Consider the following 19,804-nt stretch of genomic DNA (forward strand, 5'->3'; position numbering starts at 1 on the left):
GGAAACTCTTCTGATTTTCCTGGACTGCTCTCGTTCCTTTTCGTCTCTCTAGCTCACCAAAAACTTAGCTAAGGTATGTGCTCAAACTCCCTCTGAAGTGGAAAACTTTGAATGAAATGAAAAAGTAAATTAACCCAAACATCAAATTAGTTGGAGCCATTTGTCGTATTTTGTCGTTTATCAGATAATTAGGTCTATTTCTTGATCTGTAGTCCCTGGTCACCTTTTCTATTCCTCTTTGCTCCCTTCTCCATCAAATTTTGTTTTTAATTTTTTTAATGTTCATTTATTTTTGAGAGACAGAGACAGAGACAGAGCGTGAGCAGGCAAGGGGCAGAGAGAGAGGGAGACACAGAATCTGAAGCAAGCTCCAGGCTCTGAGCTGTCAGCACAGAGCCCGACGCGGGGCTCGAGCTCATGAACTGCGAGATCATGACCTGAGCTGAAGTTGGACGCCCAACTGACCGAGCCACCCAGGTGCCCCCTCCATCAAAATTTTATAGACTGTATTAATTAGGGTCCCAGTAGCAAATAGAGGACACCTTCAAATTTGGGATACTGGAGGGGAGTTTAGTAAAAGGACCATTTACAAAGGTGTGGGAAGGAATAGGGGAATCATGGATGTGCAGGAGCTGTGGGCTCCCTTACCAGCCCTAGGCCTATGGGAGCAAGAGGAAGAAGCAATTACTGGAAATTTCAGAAGGAGAATCATGAAGAGAGGACATCTTTTTTTTTTTTTTTTTTTTTAAATTTTTTTTTTTCAACGTTTTTTTATTTATTTATGGGACAGACAGAGACAGAGCATGAATGGGGGAGGGGCAGAGAGAGAGGGAGACACAGAATCGGAAACAGGCTCCAGGCTCCGAGCCATCAGCCCAGAGCCTGACGCGGGGCTCGAACTCACGGACCGTGAGATCGTGACCTGGCTGAAGTCGGACGCTTAACCGACTGCGCCACCCAGGCGCCCCGAAGAGAGGACATCTTTGATAGGCATTGTGACCTGTGGTTGAGAGACAGAGATTTCTTCCCACTCTCCTTTTCTCTCCTGATCTCCTACCAGGTCTCCCTATTGGTTGAACCCAACCAGAATCTGGAGAATAAAGGAGGCTGTTAATGCAGTCCACACAAGTTAGTCTCTCAGGGCAGAGATGAGGTTGGAGAAGGGAGGAGGGAGGGTGTGGAGGGGGCACACGGAAGAGTTATGACATAACTCAGTGAAAGGAAAGCAAACTGGAAAGACAGAAAATGAGTATAGAAAGTTTGCATAAATTTATCAAGATAACATTTTATAAGTGAAGAGCCAATATGAGGTAGAAATATAAGATTCTTTGGTCTTGGTCATCGATCTTGATTTTTAACTTTAGATCTGTGTAATTAAAAAAAATTTTTTTTTAGGTCTCTGTAATTTTTGCAAGTGTATTCATCCCAGTGAGTACCCAAACCTTTAAAGTATGTGGCAGTATTTTAGGTTCGTCTAAGAATGCTACACCTCGGGAGAAAGCTCATATGTATTCATAATTAGATGTTTTATGTCTTGGTACTAAATAATTTTCATAAGTGAATGCAAGTACTTCTGTTTTATGAAGAGATGCATTGGAGGACATCTGTTGATTTTAGGCCTCCGTTCCTCCTTCTTTTGTAAATCATTCCTTGAATTTTCATTGAGGACTTAACCTTCCTCTCAGCCTTTGTGGAAGGTGGACATGTGATTTAGCTTTGCCAAAGGGTACACTCAATCCCCTTGACCACAGGGATGTGATCCGGGATGAGCTCCTGAAACAAAGTAAGCCAATCAGAGGAGAGCCCAGAACACTTACTCTTTACACTGCCCTTGAACAAGGACAGGAGTTGCTGACAATCATTTCTGCCACCAAGTAGACAGTGACAATGAAAGCAACGTGAAGGAGAGCAGAACCCACGTGTGGAAAGAGAACAGGCTTGTGACAGAGTTTTAGCCCTTGGATTAGTCTGTGCCAGAAGCCAGCTCTGTGCCTGTTACATATGCTAACAAGTTCCCTTTTTACTCAAGCTAGTTTGAGTTAGATCTTTAATCACTTGGAAGCGAAAAGCTCTTAAACTGATACAATGTATTCTGGTCTAGGTATCTGTATAAGACTTTTCCTTAAAGGCAAAACTATAATCCCACTAACTTCCATTACCAAGTTATAAAGTTCCCTCTTAAGGAAAGTATTTCCACAGACTGTTGGAAATGAGATCCGCAACATCATATTCCAGGATCTTATCGTCAGTCGGCAAGCATGTTGTGTTCTCCCCTTAGGTCTATGCTTGTGGTTTGATTTCTCATCTTTCATTAGTTTCAAGACTTATAATGACTGATAATGGAGCTCCATTCATAGCTACTGCCATGCACACATATACCTTGTACGTTAGCACTCAGAGCATTACCTAATGGAGAGCGCATTGGTTTCTCATCTCATTGATCCTGTATGCTCAGCCTTTTATTCATAGTTCATATGAATGAAAGTTGTTTTCATATACACAGTTAGTGACTCTGAACCTGGCCACTTCGTAGCTCAAGAGGAGGAAAAGGAAGGACAGTAGAGCCACGACAGTGGCCCTCAGAGCCAGTCTGCCTCCTTGGACAATGGTAAGAGTAGTGGTTAAAAGTTGGACCTGAATGTCTGCTTCGCAATATTCTGATCTGGGGAGAGGGTTAAGATATGAGGCTCAGCAGAGAGCTTCCAGGCCTAGGTTCAGCATGGGAGAGGGTTCTCAGCTGCACAGTGCCACAGGGAAAGGTAAACAAGGTGTGTTTGGAAGGCCGTAGCCTCTGTTTTTGTTTTGTTTTGTTTTCTGCCTCATTAGGGCATCTCTGCTCCCATCAGTAACCCTGGGGCCCCGTTCTTGGTGATGGACGCAGAGTCAGTGCAGATAGTGGGGCATGATGCCTTTTTCCATCAAAGTACACAAGACGGAAGCATGAGTTATGTCCTGTCGTCATCGACAACAGCACAGTAATTTGGGTCTAGAGTCAGAGACCGGGTTCAAATTCTTTACAAGCTATATGGCTTCCATAAGATGAAAACCATAATAGTACCTACCTCACAGGTTGATGTGGTCATTAAATGAGATAATTAATTCAGTACCTGGCACGTTGTAACTCTTCAGTAAATGCCAGCTTGAGAGGGAGAAAGGGGTACATTATACACGATTTTTTAAAAATAAAGAATCTTTCCACAACCGACATCCCTTAACCTCCATTTGCCCACGAGCCTCCCATCAGCTACTTGGATATCTCCGAGTTTCCCTGTCACGCAGTTGAAAAATGACTGTAGATCACATTGCATTTTGAATAATCTAAGCACTGTGCAGCAACTCAGGATCTGAAATTAACTTTGCCTTTATATTGTTCATGCTAGTTGCTCTTCAAGTACAATTATAATCAGAGAGCTAGCACTAAAAATAGTACCAATTCTCATTTTTTCTCTCGGTGTTATCTGCTGCCATAGTGTTTCCCAGGCATGTTTATTTACTTGGTTCACAACAGTGAATCTTTTTTCTTATTAGCCTGACAGCAATGGTTGGATTCCACAGCAACGCTCAGTGCAGCTGGTAAAATCTTTATTACTGGGGCAGCACACAAGGCCAGCGTCGCTGTTTCCCCTTGAGAAGCTCAGTGCCAGTGTTCGTCACGGTGAGAGTTGCCCCAGCGATTTTGCTGTGGAAAAGAAAGAAAAAAAAAAAGAGAGAGAGAGAGAGAGAGAGAGGACCAGAGTAGGGCCTTCACTTTGACAGTTTCTGAGTTCTTTTTCCTCTGAGCGGAATGACAGTTTGGCCTTCAGAGTTCCCCTTGTTCCCTCTCGGTGCTCTCCTGTGCCCGGTTGTGCAAGTGTGAACTTGGCACCAGGCGGAGAGGCCGGGCCGGCAGCTCCGGGCACACACGGCCCCTCTCTGAGGTCCCTCCCTCACTCACAACTTGGCAGTAAGTGAGGGGAGCAACTTGAGAACTCTGTTGATGATCTTTTTTGATCACTGTGCGTCAGGATGCAGTCAGGTAAATGAAAATACTGGAACATGGGGAGCATTTCATCCTGGGGTATTTACCCCTGAGTTAGACTGAGATTATTCGGGGTCTTAATGGGGTCATTAGGTGAGCACCAGTGGCTGTTAATTCTGTAATGGTTTAGTTCTTTCCCTCTCCCTCTCTAACACCTCTCCCCCACTGAATAATAATGATAATAATAATAATAATAATTATTATTATTATCATTATTATTCATCCAATCCTGAGATGAAGCAACAGGCAGTCTGAGGACACAGCTGTGTAATCTGTGAGCTCCAAATATTGGCCGTGAAGCAGCCAGTGAGGCAGCATCTGAAAGAAGCTCAGAGCGAGTGGAATGGGGGGAGGGGGATCTAGGAAGGTGGGAAGGAAGGGATAGAAAGTGAACGAATTCAGAACAGTAATAGAAGCAAGCAAGCAAACAAAAAAGCCAACCAAATCAAAGCATGCCATTTTTTTTCTTCCAGTTCCTTCAGTCTCGGGAAAGAACCGTGTGCCCAAAGGGGCCTTGCTTGTAGAGGAAACGTGAGAGGCAGAGAGGTTCTGGCCCTGGTGCTGGCAATCACTAGCTGTGGGATCTCTCGCAAGGCTTTGAGCTGTTACCACGCATATAAAATGGAAGATGCTTACGGCTGCCCAAGCCATCAGCTAGGGTTGATGAGAGGCTGAAGTTATATGAAAATTCATAAAAACCACTTTAAAAAGGGAAAAGGCTAGTAGCCCATGTAACACATTATGTGTTCTTCTTCACGGTGTGTGCCCAACATGCCTCAAGCGTCTCTGTTTCTTTCATTCCTCAGAAAACATAATGCTCCCTTTAAGGCATCCGAGGCTGCGCTCAGGATCTTTCATTGTCACTCTTTTCTTAGCAAAGAAGGGAAGGCATGCACCGCTGTGTCACTGATTTGCAAAGATGAAAACTGTAGAGGGCAGCTGGTCATCTCTTGCCTTCAGCCAGGCTTTTCCACTGGAGATTACTGTCCAGTTGGCAGTCTCTCTCTGGCCAGCCTCCAGGTGTGACATGTAAGGTGGTCATCGCGTCCTGCTATGTGTTGGGTCAGGGGTCGAAGCCCTGCCATGGGCTGGGGGTCAGTGGTCGAAGGAACATGGCTAGCGTGCTGTGAGCTCTGTGGTCCCTAGAGGCCTCCAAGTGGTTTAGGCTGGAGCTGTAACTGAAACCATCTCTTGCAGTCTGAGGAGACAGTGGGGATTCTCAGCATCCACGTCACCCCGTTTTAGCTGGACTGTGTTGCTGCCATATGTTTGCGAAGTCCACCATTTCTACCCTGGAGCTTGATAAGGCTCTGGAGCTAAAGTTTCACATAGATCTTATTCAAACTGAGGATCAGAGCAGAGATTTTCATTATGTTCCTTAGTCTGATTACTTAGGAATATTTATGGAACCCCTGGAACTCCATGGGGGTTTCTGTTCTTTCTGGCATGCTGGACAGGGGATTATAGCTCTTTCCACATGATCCTTTTCACCACACATGGTGAGAGAATGGTATGTGCATCATAATCATTCAAACGCTGGTGACAGACTTCCCTCGTTGTTTTAATGTCTGCGCTTTTCATTACTCACACAACATTAATTTATTGAGTGTCTAATTAAATGCCACAAAACCTACAGTATTTATTAAGTTTCTTGAGGACTCTATGCTCTCAAGTGATTTTCACTACAGTGCCTGAGACATGAGATATATCTATAGAAATATGGTACAGGACATCTCTCAGTGCCAAATGAGTGGCAGAAACAATATGCTTCATGGGAGCTCAGAGGATGAGAAGGTCCATGTCTACTAGCATGGTCTAGGAAGAGTCCACAGGGGAGGGAGGACTTACATTTGGCTTAAACTTGGAAGGCGTGGAGAGAGTGAAGGACGTATCACATGGGAGACCCAGCAGGAGCAAAGGTACTGAGGCAGGCTGGCACAGGGTTGAGACTCACTCAAGAGCAGAATGGCAGTTCAGTACAGTGGTTAAGAGCATGGGCTCTGAAGTCATTCTGCTACTTACTGTCTATGTGACCTTGGGAAAGTTAGTGATCACCTCTTAGCATCATTGTTCTCTTTCATAAAATGAAAATACTAGTTCTTGTCTTGAAGAGTTGGCATGAGGAATAAATGAGATAATGCATGTAAAGTCCTTTGCACCGTGGCTGGCACACAGTAAGCCCTCAATAAATGGTGGCAATTATTAGGAATCCCAATAATATCAGTTGAGTTATGGAATTTATCTTCTTCCCCCCTGGGGAAAATGGGAAGCTACTCAAAGTATTTTGTACAGGAGTATGACACAATCAAAGCCATCTTTTTGGAAGGTGAATGAGAGAAGTGGTAAAAAGTTTGTGGCGAAAGAAGAGACTAAAGGTAGGGATTCCACCTAGAAAACTTTTTTTTTAAGTTTATTTATTTTTATTTTTGAAAGAGAGAGAAAGAGAATGAGCAGTGGAGGGGCAGAGAGAGAGGGAGAGAGAGAGAATCCCAAAGTGGGTACCCTGACACGGGGCTTGATCTCATGAATTATGAGATCATGACCTGAGCCAAAAATCAAGAGTTAGATGCTTAACCAACTGAGCCACCCAGGCACCCCTAGAAAAAAATTTTAATCATTCAGCCACCAAGTAATGACCTTAATTGTGGCAGAGGCAAGAAAGAAATGGAAAGAGAAAACATTAATATCAGTTTTCATGACTGGATATAGGAGATCAAAGACTGGAAATTTCCGAGATCAGAGTGTCAGCTTCTTGAGGACAGGAGCTGTATTCTAATTCTCTTCATCCCCAGTGCTTACTACATTGCATGGCATACTGTAGCCTGTAGTAAATGTTTTTGAATGCATGAGTGCTTAGAGGTGTGAGTGCAAAGGAGTGAATGAATGGATGAAAAAAAGACTTCCAAGTCATGAGTGTAAGTTGTTTAAAGAATGACAGTTGCTAGTGACCAAATTCACTCCTTTCTTGGAATATTTTTGGTGTCTGCTTTGCCCATGATACTTAAACGTCAGAATCTACAAACTATCTACATAAAGGTCTGATATCAGTATTTATTTGCTTCCTTTTAAGGAAATAGTTCTAATTTTAATGAATGTGTCTAAAGGGAGAGTTTTAGAGATTTTAGTTCGATTTTGCTTTTTAACTTGAATAGCGATTTTACCTCTCCAGTGTGTTCTCTTTGGGATTACTAAAACTAAAACCTATGCAAGTTTTTTACTCAGGTTCGAGAAACATCTTGTAAACTTTAGGATTTATGGGGTGAGATTAAGAGACCATCTCCATTTTTTACATTTGCATAATTCTACCCCTTTTCTCTTTTTTTTTCTGTTTCACAAGAAATTGGAATAAATAGATTTGTTTCCTTAGACCAATAGCTTTGTGAAAAACTCAACTCTTTGGTTTCTGAAAATGGAGAAAGATATTCTAATATAAGCAGAACCAGGGATTTTGCTCTTATCCAGAGGTGAATTTTCACTACCAATCTGTGGGCCACAACCTGAAACTGTTTACTAAAAGTCATCAATATCAACTTCCTTAGTTTTAAACTCACAGGCCTTGTTCATATTTTCTAGAGAACCAAAAAGCGACCCAGGCACAATGACATCTGGCAGTGGGACACTTACTTTTATCTTTGATTCATCCTTTGCAAAAATTTTCATGGCATTGTAGAGTTCTGAAACCCGAGTTCTGAAACCAGCATTTGCTGGACATTTACTAAGATCATTTTCCCTTTTCAGCAACAAGACCAAATCAATTCCCGGACTTGTCCTGAATGAAATAGGTGGAATTTAGCCATGTGACTGTGTGAGCTCTTCCTGAAAACAGGATGCCCTTAGGAGCTGTTCAGTAACATGCACCTTTCCCTGTACAAATATAATAGAAAATGACTTTGTTACCTGCAGTCTTTTTTTGGGGTCCTGAATTGTGGTAATTAAGTAAGGTTCCAGCTTCTTTAACTAACTTTAGCTTAAAATTAGGATATTACAGTAAGCTGTAGAGGAGTATAGATTTTTGATGTCACAGGGAGCAAGGTTATATAAGGCCAACGATATCCTGGTGGGCAGTGGGGATAAGACCTTGTACTTGGCCACGGACCACCAAATACCCAGTTTCCTGAGAAGTCAACTGTAGATATCATCACTTTCTTCCTCCTCCCATCACCACCAAGGCTGATCCTGATGGTAGGGAGTTGATATCCATATGATAAGAACATGGGGCAATAGGAACAGGGAGAGCTTTCATCAGAGAAATTATTGACAGAGACTTGCTTATATCTGATGTTAGCACTGATCTGGGCAGTAGGTGGAACTGTGAAGAAATTTAAGGTACCAGCTTTTCTCATCTCCCTGTACAATGAGACATCTTCTTGGGCAGCAGCTTCCTTCTGGCGCCCAAACTATAAGAGAGCAGAGAGGGGCCAGTGTCTCCCGAGGAACCCTTAGGAGCCAACCTTCGGCTTCTACCCAGCCACAGGTGGGAATGGGATCTCCATTAATTTAGATTTCTTTAGCAGCCAGGAACAAAAACCAACTCATAGTAGTTTATGTGGGAAAGAGGACTTATCGGACGAATATTTGAATACGTCACCGAATCTAATGAAGAGTCGAACAACTGTTTTTCCGGAAGGGTGGGGACCAGTGTGGGATCTCACTGGGGATCTCAGAGTAGTGATTACCTTTCTTCCAGAGACCTACTGTTAAACAGACTCAGTTCTTAAAGATTTCCAGTCTCTGGGTCTTTATTCCATATTTTATATTCACCACTGAGAGACTCTACTGGCCCAGCCTGTATTAGGTATCTATTCTTGACTAATTGTGGCCCTCTGACTGGGGCAGAGTCAAGCAACAAAAATGGCTGCCAGAAATCACTCCAATGGAGTGCTCAAGCAGTTCTCTGAGAAGTTAATATACTAAGTTTAGGCTATTTAGGTATTGACATCCTATTACTCTGTAACAAACCTGGGGAATCAAGATGGCCTTCCTTAAAATTTTTTTTTTTAACATTTATTTATTTTTGAGACAGAGAGAGACAGAGCATGAATGCGGGAGGGTCAGAGAGAGAGGGAGACACAGAATCTGAAACAGGCTCCAGGCTCCGAGCTGTCAGCACAGAGCCCGACGCGGGGCTTGAACTCACGGATGTGAGATCATGACCTGGGCCGAAGTCGGACGCTCAACTGACTGAGCCACCCAGGCGCCCCAAGATGGCCTTCCTTAAAAATGGAAGAAAACTCATCATCTCTGAGGCATTAAATTTGGCTACAGATCTTTGGGGAATCTCCACTATTTCCATGAAATAATGGGTCATCAAATCCCTCACCACCAGTGTATCAGTTATGTATTGCTGTATAACAAATCATGCCAAAACTTAGTGGCTTAAAACAACAGCTTGTCATTTTGTGGGGCAGTAATTTGGGATGAGCCTAGCTGGGCAGTTCTACTGGTATCATCTAGAGTCACTCATGAGGCTTAATTATCTGGAGGCTTGAATGGGGCTGGATAGTCCAAGGTGGCTTCACTCACTTACCTCACTTACCTGCCATTGGGCCTCTTTCTCCATGGCCCTTTAAGCAGGAGAGCCAGGCTTCCTCATATGGCATCACCGTGTTCCAAGAAGCATCTTGAGGCCTGGACTTGAAAGTTTCACTGTGTCACATCACCGCATTCTACTACTTAAAGCAAGTCACAGGTCAGCCAAGACTCAAGGGCAGGGCGAATAGACTGTATTTATTTCTATAGGAAGAATGTCAAAGTCATGAGCACACAGAAATAAGGTCATTGTAGCCATATTTGCAAATAATCTACCATGCTTGGAACCTAGCTTCATCAAAACAAACAAATCAAAAAATATCCAAGCATTTGTAACCAATTTCCAGCCATGGAAAAAGTTGAATGACATGGTATTATAAAGTTCCTGTGAGAAATTAGTAGTCAAAAAAACAACCCTTAACATTTCTGTAATTCACAGGATAGTTACGAATATGCATAGCCAAAAGCATATAGGATTGAATGAAAGGGGGGTTGGATTACAGATCAAGTCTTGTTACCAGCTTTCTCTGTTAATTGTTCGAAACACCTAACACTCGAGCCTCAGTTTCCCTATGGATCAAATAAGGAAACCTACAAACCACACACTGTTCATGAGAAAGAGCTCTGTGAGCTGTAAAAATGCGATATAAATGAAAAGTCATTAAAAAGAAATCAAATCATGAAATCTTGTCTTTCTCCTCTCCTCTGGTTACGTGGTTTAAAACAAGGAGTGATCTCAGGCTTATGTTGCTACAAAAAATCTGTTTTTACAAAAATTTTCTTTCATTTAAATGCTTTTTGATGATTTGCCAGTGAATGTAGTGCAATCTATGGTCTTTCTAAGTGCACAAAAATGTGTGAAATTAAAACACCCAAGAAGAGAATAATTGGATGTATCCATTTGGGGAAAAAAGGAAATTGTGTGGTAAAGAAAATGAGCTTAAAAGCATACGAGAGACTGTGTCTTTTAGACTGTGTAAGAATAATTAGATGAGATTCCTCTGTGTGGACAGTTTTAAGAGAAAATGATTTGAAATGGTAGCCTGTGTGCCAAGCTAGGTATGAGAGTTGAACACACAGTTAACTTTGAAGAAGTAAAAGAAAAAAACTTCTCTACAAAGCAACAACTAATTTCCTTGGGGAATGAGTCGTGATGAATATAAAAACACCAGGCTTTAGTGTTTCTAGAGAAAAAGGTGATACGGACAGGATCAGTGAGGGCTTGGAAGAGGCTTGTGAGGTCCCCTCAGCAAATATGGGAGAATGTGAATACATTCTCCAGAGTTTCATAACCTCCATTTGTCCCTTACTCTATGTGTGATGCGCTTCGCCACACCATGTTTTTCCTCCTGACTCCAGCACGCTTCCATGCATCCTTGGCAGCCAGTATTCTGCATCAAGCACACGTGACATCTGTGGGTGCCGTGTTCTCAGTGTCTATGCATGCCCAGAAATGTGGGGAAGGTTATCACTCTCTAGGGCCATCTTTAATTACTGGGCAATAGGAATTGGTGGAAAAAGGAATGCCTCAGCCTCCCTGTGTTCTAGTGCAGGGCTTGACAAACTTTGGCCAAATCCTTCCCGTCTGTTTTTATAAATAAAGATTTATTAGAGCACAGCCGTGCCCGTTAATTTACGTATTGTCTATGGCTGCTTTTATGCTGCAGTGGCAGAGTTGAGTAGTTATGACAGGGACTGCATGGCCTACAAAGAGAAAAATATGTAACATCTGACCCTTTACAAACCATATTAGCTGACCTCTGCTCCAGTGGGACAATGCTGAGGCACATTCTCCATGTTTCCTCAGAGTGTCCTCAACAAGATGGAGACCCAGTCACCCATAGCAGTAACCAGCACAAATGCACACTTTATCGGCTTTTTGCCCTTTCTTAGCTCTCTTTCCCCCTACGCCTTCACTTTTTTTTCCGGGATCACTTTCCGAGTAAACTGTTTGCACCAGAGAACTCCTCCTTTTGTAAATATAAACTAAGACAGAATTCAGTCCTCCTTGGTAATTATTTTTCATGTTTTAGTTAGAAGACTGCCCTAATATTTTACTTTGTGACACATCACACATAACATGCACATAACCAAAACACACACATATAACCTATCTCCAAAACAAATGATTTATTAAATAATATTTATCTTTCCTGTCATTAATATACACTTGTATTTTCTGTTCCATTTTACTCTCTTATATTTCATGGAAAAAATATTCTGGTCATGAATATTAAATTGATTTCAACACAGCCCTAGTGGTCCATTTACCAGTTTTTGAACCAGAATAGGTCAGCGAGTGGTCACAGGCCTAACTTGCACACACTTAGGGTCCACAAGGCTTCGATTCAGATTGCCTGGCTAAATAAATGCAGATTGGGTATCTGGGAGATGTGAGCAGGAACTCTTAACTCTAAGGGCAGAAATTCTTTGCCTCCATCCTAAGAAGAACAAGGGGAGATACGTGAGAGGATGAAGGAAAGGGAAAATTGCCTTTAAGTGAAGGAGGAAGACCAAGGAAGAGATAAAACCCAGTGGAGTGTGAAACTGCCTAGAGCTACAAATCATCCCTTCATTTTGCATTGCATAAAACTGCATCCATGTGTAAAAGCAACAAATAATAACATTTGAGTGAACATAAATAATCAGTTGAATCCTTCCTGTATTTTAAAATTGATGTCTTCCATTAGTTACCATTTATGTCATCTTTATATCTTTACCCATGATTCCAGATGACCTCCTCCTACTTAATACCATACTGTGTGGACTTTTCCTACCTCTCTGATTACTGCTCTTGATCTCTTTCTTTGGATTCTCTTCTAGTAATTGCTCTTAGCTGTTGGTATTTTTCAGGGATCCTTTCTCAACTTTATGAGTTTCTTTCTTTTTTTTTTTTTTTTTCATGCTACACACTTTCCTTAATCAATTTCACCCACTTCCGTGGTTTAATGACCATTTCTGTGCTCCTGGTCTACAAAATAAATACCTTCAGGCTGAATCCTCTCCCCTTCCAGATTTATTTACCCAACTGCCTACTTAATATCTAGACCAAGTTTAATACATTCTAAATTGAACCCTCATCTGTAATGCCCACCAAGTCTTCTTCTGATCTCCCCTGTCCTGCATTCTGTCTTTTCCACCATTGGTACGATCACCTAGACCAGAAATCTGGAGCCTGCCTAAACTCCTTTTATTTCTCTTCTCCATCCAAATGGTCATATGTCCTAAATATTTTTAAAGTTCTTCTCCTCCTGTGTTTCTGTTGATATTTTCCTGGTTTTGAGCATCATCTTTCCTTTGTATTATTGGAATAATCCATCTCTTGATATCCCTGCCCTCAGTCTCTCCCCATTCAATTGTTTCTTCATAAAGCCACCAGGGTCATCTTCTAAAATGCCCCAGTCAGGGTTCGGATCAGGGAAACTGAAACTGCATGAAGCATTTTGAGCAGGGATAGATTTAATGCTGCCAAATCATGCTTATAAAATATTGGGAAAGTTGTAGGACTGTAGGTCAGAGAAGGTTGTTGATGGCTCTGAAGCCAGTAGGCCTACAATGTGGTAGTAAACTTTCTCAGGGAAGAGGAAGCAGCTATTGTTGCCCTGGTTAAGAACTTCAGAATACCGTTCAGAATGGTAACGTTCATAACTGTCTATAACACCACAGTGGGTACTTCACATACAGCAGGATGCTAATAACAACCTAATGTTTGTGGAAGCTCAAACATTTGCCTACCACTATTGGAGAAGTAATGGTGGCCTTTGATTTCCTTCTACCTTCTGAAAGCCTATCAGGATGCTGAATTGGTGGACTTTAAACTGGAATACTGCTGACAAGAGATCTGGGAAATGTCTCCCCAGATTTCCAACTCCTATGGTACAGGAGAGAGCATAGGAGTTGGAATAGCTTTGAGGACCACAGGTAATCCAGTATACTCTCCATCACTGGTAGGCTAAAATCTAAACTGCTCAACCGTGACAAACCACATCCTTCATGAACCAGTGTCTTCCTACTTCTCTACTTGTCTCTCTCCACTCTCATTTCTTCCTCAGTGCCGTTGTTATTCAGTTACTAACTTGCAGTTCCATGACTGAACTTTACAGTTTCATGCCTTAGTACGTTTGCATATGCTGTTTCCCATGTCTGGAAGTCTTCCTACCCCCCCCCCCCCCCCGCCACAGTGGCCTTCTTGACAAACTTCTATTCACTCCTAAGACCCCAATGCAAAGATTTCCCCTTCTGTGAAGTGTTCTTGAACACTTCTGTGAAGCCCTCAGTAGGGCTGACCCTGTCTTGTACCAGCACTGTGCTTTGAACTCACCTCTTTATTTTGTGGCTACAATATTGATTTGTGTCTCTGCCTCCCCTGCTACACTTTGAACTCCTTAATTGTTTCTTTTTTCTCTTTATCCCCCAGTGCCTGCCTGGTGTTTGGCTTATAATAGGTGCTCAATTCACATGGAACAACTGAATAGGTAAAAGCTTCTCTAAGGCACTGTGCCTTAAGGTCATAGCATTAACGAAATTGCCTACAAGAGATATGAGGAACCAGACCCCTTGTAATAGAGATAGCACTTGCTAAATTCTACCCTATGGAAAATGGTTAGGTAGGTAGATTGCAGCTGTGTTCCAATTCACAGCCTGTATTCCTTGTCATATCTAAGTGATTATTTGGCAGCTGCCTGCATTTCTACATCCCAAATATCTTTTCAAATGGATTCTGAACTTGGAAATGGTGTTGGACCTTGGTTGGATACAATTCAGCTTAAAAAATACACATACTCATCTAGAATGCCTTCTTGCTTTGTTAGACTGTGAGCTTTTGAAGAAGGAAATGATTATGGGGTTGGGGATGGGAAAAGGGAAAGCTGGCCATCTTTCTGAACAGAGAATGAGGAGGAGTGGATTGGTTTCCTAGGAGATAGGCTTTTCTTTATTTGAAGTTTTTCTACAGAACGATTTCTGTACTGGTGTCTTCTCCTTAGTCATAGGAGCTCACCATCAGAGATGCATCTCAGAATTGCTTTCAATCAGCAGCTGCCAAAGGTGAGCTTAACGTTCTTGGTCCTTACTTTCTCTACAGGAGACTAATAAAGGCAACTAATAATACTAATTACAATGGACACTTTAGTGATTTAATCACCAGGACAGGAACCTTTAACACTGAATCCCCTGGTAGATCATAAGCTCATCCCCTCCCCCCCATATAACTTCTGAAACAGTTGTCCCACATACTGCCTTCTGAGCCACTTTCTCCCACCAGGTTTTCTCAGATTCTCTGAAAAGAAGGCAGTACAATAAATAATCTCTTCGTCCAAGGACTTTAATATCAGTAGCATTTCCCTTCCAAGAAATCTCTTGGCTTCAAAGGAATCAAAAGTAACATCTTATCAAAAAGAGATTGTGATTCTACCCTGTGTACCTGGGATTAGACAGAGCCAAATTCCTTTGTACGCAGCTTTTATTTGTTAGCTAGATGGAGGTAACCGAGACGGTCTTAGGTAAAAGCATGCAGAAGCTAGAAGTTACCCTAACTCCTATTTTAGCATTTTCCCTACCTCCAGTGATGACTGCTCATCCCCAAGGTCAAAGAAGGACTATATGGACACCACTAAGGTACTGCACTGCAGGAGACATGTTTCTAAGTGTTTGTTTAGCTCATATATCTCTTCTCTGAGGACTATCACCCTCAGTTGGGGCCCCCTACTCACCTGTGTTCTGTAAGTGCCTGAGCGTCTGGTATCTGCTGATTCAATCAAGGTAGATTTCAGACTCTAGCTGAGCTAGGTAATTCTCCCTCCCAGTGAATTTGAGTCCAAGAAATGCTGGTTTCTCGCTGAGCTGGCTCTGTGAATTGAGGGGATGTCAAGTCAAGAGTTGTGCAGTAGCCATGCAGGAGGTTGGGAGAGAGAGAGACAGAAAGAGAGAGATAGAGAGAGACTGAAGAGAGGTGGGAACATTTAGTGCAGCTTATACAAATCCCTCAGTGAATGTAGTTTGTTGTTATTGTTACTAGTATTATATTTCTGAGTCGCACTGAAAACTGTGAAGATAGACAGGGCCCTTGAAGGGAAAAGGATTGTGGTTAGTACAAGTGTTGCCAAACTCTTCCTCTTCCTTTATTTTTTGGACCTTGGAAATAAATCAGAACTTGATGACTTCCACCTTAGGAAAAGCTTAGCTTGAGCAGGGTGGTGTCTGGACCTGTGCATAGAAAAATTTGTAAGGAGGCTGCTTCTTTAGTTATCCTCTGAGCCCTGACCTCCTTAACCTGGAAAGCATGTAATCTGCCTGTAGGGCCCACTCAGGTTTGACTGGAGGTATTTATATCTCAACACTTGCCATGGAAATTAATATCTCTTGCAAATGTTGCCGGATATCTGCAGTTTTCCCAGCCAAGAGGAACCATGAACTTTCTTCCTGGGCTTTCCAAACCTTCCCCTCCCCTTGTCCTCTCTGCTTACTTCAGGTACTTACTGCCTCCTTTGCTTCCTCTGGTCTCCCAGTAGATCGAGACTGTAGCAATTTTAGTTATTTTTGTTCTTCACTGTGAAAGCTGTGTCAGACCTAGAGCCACTAGAAGCATATTTATGAAGGACGACTCAGCACAATATATGCACCCGGAGGCTCCCTTAATATAGGTGCCCTGAGGCTTCTGCCGGGTATGGCTTCAGGACGAGGATCCCATTCTGCAAGAGTGCAGGCCTTCTTGTCTAACTGCGGCCCTGTCTTTTACTCCATGCTGTTCCCCTCTGCCTCCAGACTGTCATCCTGAGTCCATATTGAGCAATCCCTTTGGCTGCCTTGGCCTAGCATCCAACTTCCTTCCTGGCCTTCTTACTTTCTCCTCTCTTCTCTCTTCCCTCTTCTTTGATGCATGGTAATCAGGGAGAGCTGTCTATCCACAGTTCGCCTCATGAGGGGAGCAGTATAGTTGCCCTGATCAGCAGCATCTCAAGGGTGGGACAGAGAGTAGTAGAACTTGACAGACTTGACAGTATGACCAGGGGCGCCAAAGACCTCAACTGTGGATTGTATTAGGTAGGGAGAGAACACTGAGACAGAACAACATGTGGCAATAGTTTTGGAGCCAGGATTCTGATCTTTTAATGATGCTGGGGATGGACATTTACAAAGAATTCAAGAACGCCAAGAATATTGGCGTAATTTGTGAATACCATAGAACAAACAGTGTGAAAATTATGCTAATTTTAGTGATTTATGAGAATGACTTACCCTTTATAACTAATTACTGCATGTACTATATTATACACATCATTAATAGGTGTCAGATTGATTTTAAGTTTTATTTGATCACAGTGCTAAATCCCTCACATGCATGCTCAGTCTTCTCAGATGACATTGGCTTTTGTTCACAACTTCCAATAATTAGGAGAAGCACTTATTGGAGACTGAATTAGGACAGATCATGTGGCTATGGTAAAACCATTGTTTATTTAACAATAAGTATTCAAAATATGATATGGGTTGCTATATTTGAAAATGATGTGGGTACAATTACTATATATTTTCCTAGATTTTATTGGAGAGGTCGGGCGGGCTTGACTTCCATTCCATTCCTCTACAGCTACACTGTCCACTAGCCACATGTGGCTATTTAAATTAATTAAATCAATTTCTCTGGTATACTAGTCACATTTCAAGAGGTCAGTAGCCATATGTAGCTTGTAGCTAGCTACTAAACCGCACATATAGAACATTTCCATCAGTCTAGAAAGTTCTGTTGGTCAGTGCTGCCAAAGTCTTGGCAGTGTGAAAGTTAGTCTATCTAACTTTGGTGGTCTATCACCCATAGAATGACTAAGTCAGGTTGCTCTGAATTTTTTGCATAGAGGCGGGGATCAGGGAACCTCAGGGCCCCCGCTCTGGGGGAAATGAGTGAGTGTAGCAGTGACTGGAAGGAATAGATTCTCCCTTGGGAAAGCTGTAACGGCACGTCAGGGAGCTCAGGCAGGAAGTGGGGAGGAGATAGCACAGGCAGTGTGGATCCCATCACTGCTCATGGGAGCAAGTTGCTACTCTTTACTGTTGCCTTGTACAGTGGGTTACAGAGAAGTCACATCCATATTAGCTCAATTCATTGGTTCTATAGCGTTTGGAGTACTGTTCAATAAAAAACTTGCAGAGTGAATGAATGACATGACAGACAGCAGATTGTAATCATTTCAACAACTCTCATGCATACAGTTTATGTACCTCTTTAATGCCTTCTTTCATTTAGTCCTTATATCCATTAAAATTTTTTTAATGTTTTTTTTTAATTTTATTTTTGAGAGAGAGAGAGAGAGAGAGAGAGAGAGACAGAGCATGAATGGGGGAGGGGAAGAGAGAGAGGGAGACACAGAATCCAAAGCAGGCTCCAGGCTCTGAGCTGGCAGCACAGAGCCTGACATGGGGCTCAAACCCACGAACTGCGAGATTGTGACCTGAGCCGAAGTCGGCTGCTTAACCAACTGAGCCACCCAGGCATCCTCCTGGTCCTTATATCCATTTAAAGTGAGAAAGAAACACATTATCGTTCTTTTGCTGATGAGAAAAAGTTGGGGCTCGGGATCACCCAGCTAGCAAGTAGCAGAATTGTGACTCAAATTCGGGGCTTAGGCATGTTCCATGCCATTGCCTGGCCTCTTAGTGCCTTTTTAATAAGAGTATTTCCAACAGTAGACTGCTGATGTGGTAGGATTCAAGGACGTCTTTGACACTTAGGGTTTCCCAGGGACCAGTTGATTCAACTTTGATAGGATTTTTAAGTTGTTGGCACGATGCTTGGTTTTTATTGTTCACATTTGCCTGAATTCGTGCTTTCAGGCTTTTGTAGACAGACTGCCTGGCATTCTGAAGCGGTGGCTTTTACACTGTCTCCCACCAATTCCAATATTTCACGGAGGGGCTGCAGAGGCTGCTATGGGGGTGGGGCTCAGTGGGGAGGCCTTGGGTTTGGGCTCTGGGCTGTTCAGGACTGATATGCTTTCAACTATTTTTATATATTTGACATTCCAGAAAAAAAAAATTCACTTGAAAAAAAGGTTCTTTTGCTAACGGTTAGAAAAAGAATCACTGTTCTAAAGGATTTTTGTGGCAGCTTGCTTCCTGTGACAAGAAAGTGGGGCAAGCTGAACTCTCTGCCCAGGCATCATCCAGGAACCGGATTCATCTGTAGACCAACCAACACTTTCTTACAAACACACCCTAGAACTTCAGAGTCCCCTACATCCTACAGAGCCAGCCCTCAGGCAGGAGGGGGGACCAAGGGACGCTGTGTGGGGACTGGAGGGCCCGTCGTTTTTGTTTTTTTTTTAATTTTTTTTTTCAACGTTTTTATTTATTTTTTTGGGACAGAGAGAGACAGAGCATGAACGGGGGAGGGGCAGAGAGAGAGGGAGACACAGAATCGGAAACAGGCTCCAGGCTCTGAGCCATCAGCCCAGAGCCCGACGCGGGGCTCGAACTCATGGACCGCGAGATCGTGACCTGGCTGAAGTCGGACGCTTAACCGACTGCGCCACCCAGGCGCCCCAAGCCCGTCGTTTTTTGACAGAGCTGCCCTATTGTCTTCTTCTGCCACTTTGCTCTCATTCTCTTCTCAGGCAGGAGCCCTCTTCACTGCCCGAGCCCACAGCATCTGCGAAATCCTCCCTCTCTGACTTGACACATGGTCCTAAGGGCTTGTTGGCCTGAGTCCGAAGCAGCTGCCAGATTGCTTCGACTCAGACACCACCAATCTGGGCCTCATCTTGTCTGCTGGATTCTGTTGTTGCTTGCCTATCTGCAAAGCGAGGAACTTTCAAGAAGGTCAGAGAATTCCCTGACGGCACCTTTTGGATTCCTTGCTCCTCTCTTGGATGTGAATATGCTAAAATTGATTGCATAAGCCTGGATTTTTACATGATAATTCTGTCCCTGCCTAACGTTTATGCTGTAATTAATCTGAAAGCTCTTAATTTTTCATTGATAGATTTGAATAAGCATGCTGCTGTTGTCAGTACAAAAAGGGAAAATGAGGTGTGTCATGTGGGAACTAGAAAATAAGGCTAACTTGTGACAGGAAAACTAAAAAAAAAAAATCCAACAAGTGAACGAGATCAGTCATTTTTAAAATTTATACACCTTGAGGAAGAATCCAGAAATTGGTGCCTACAGGGCAATACCAGTGGGGTAACACTGTCGTATAAAGAACAAGATAACTACAATAAGGTTTCAGCAAGATGAAACGGTACCACAACCTTTTTTCCAGTT

General features: G+C 42.7%; 1 long non-coding RNA gene across 1 annotated transcript; it reads left to right on the forward strand.

Moving 5' to 3' along the window:
• Window positions 1–13,162: 13,162 nt before the first annotated feature.
• On the forward strand, window positions 13,163–19,476 carry LOC147579305 (uncharacterized). Its single transcript, XR_015253157.1, has 2 exons — window positions 13,163–13,468; window positions 19,156–19,476. It is a non-coding gene; the product is annotated as an uncharacterized LOC147579305 (long non-coding RNA).
• Window positions 19,477–19,804: the final 328 nt, after the last annotated feature.

This window comes from Puma concolor, chromosome B4 (genome assembly GCF_028749965.1).
Source record: "Puma concolor isolate L17-30 chromosome B4, mPumCon1.1.hap2, whole genome shotgun sequence".
Lineage (NCBI taxonomy): Eukaryota > Metazoa > Chordata > Mammalia > Carnivora > Felidae > Puma > Puma concolor.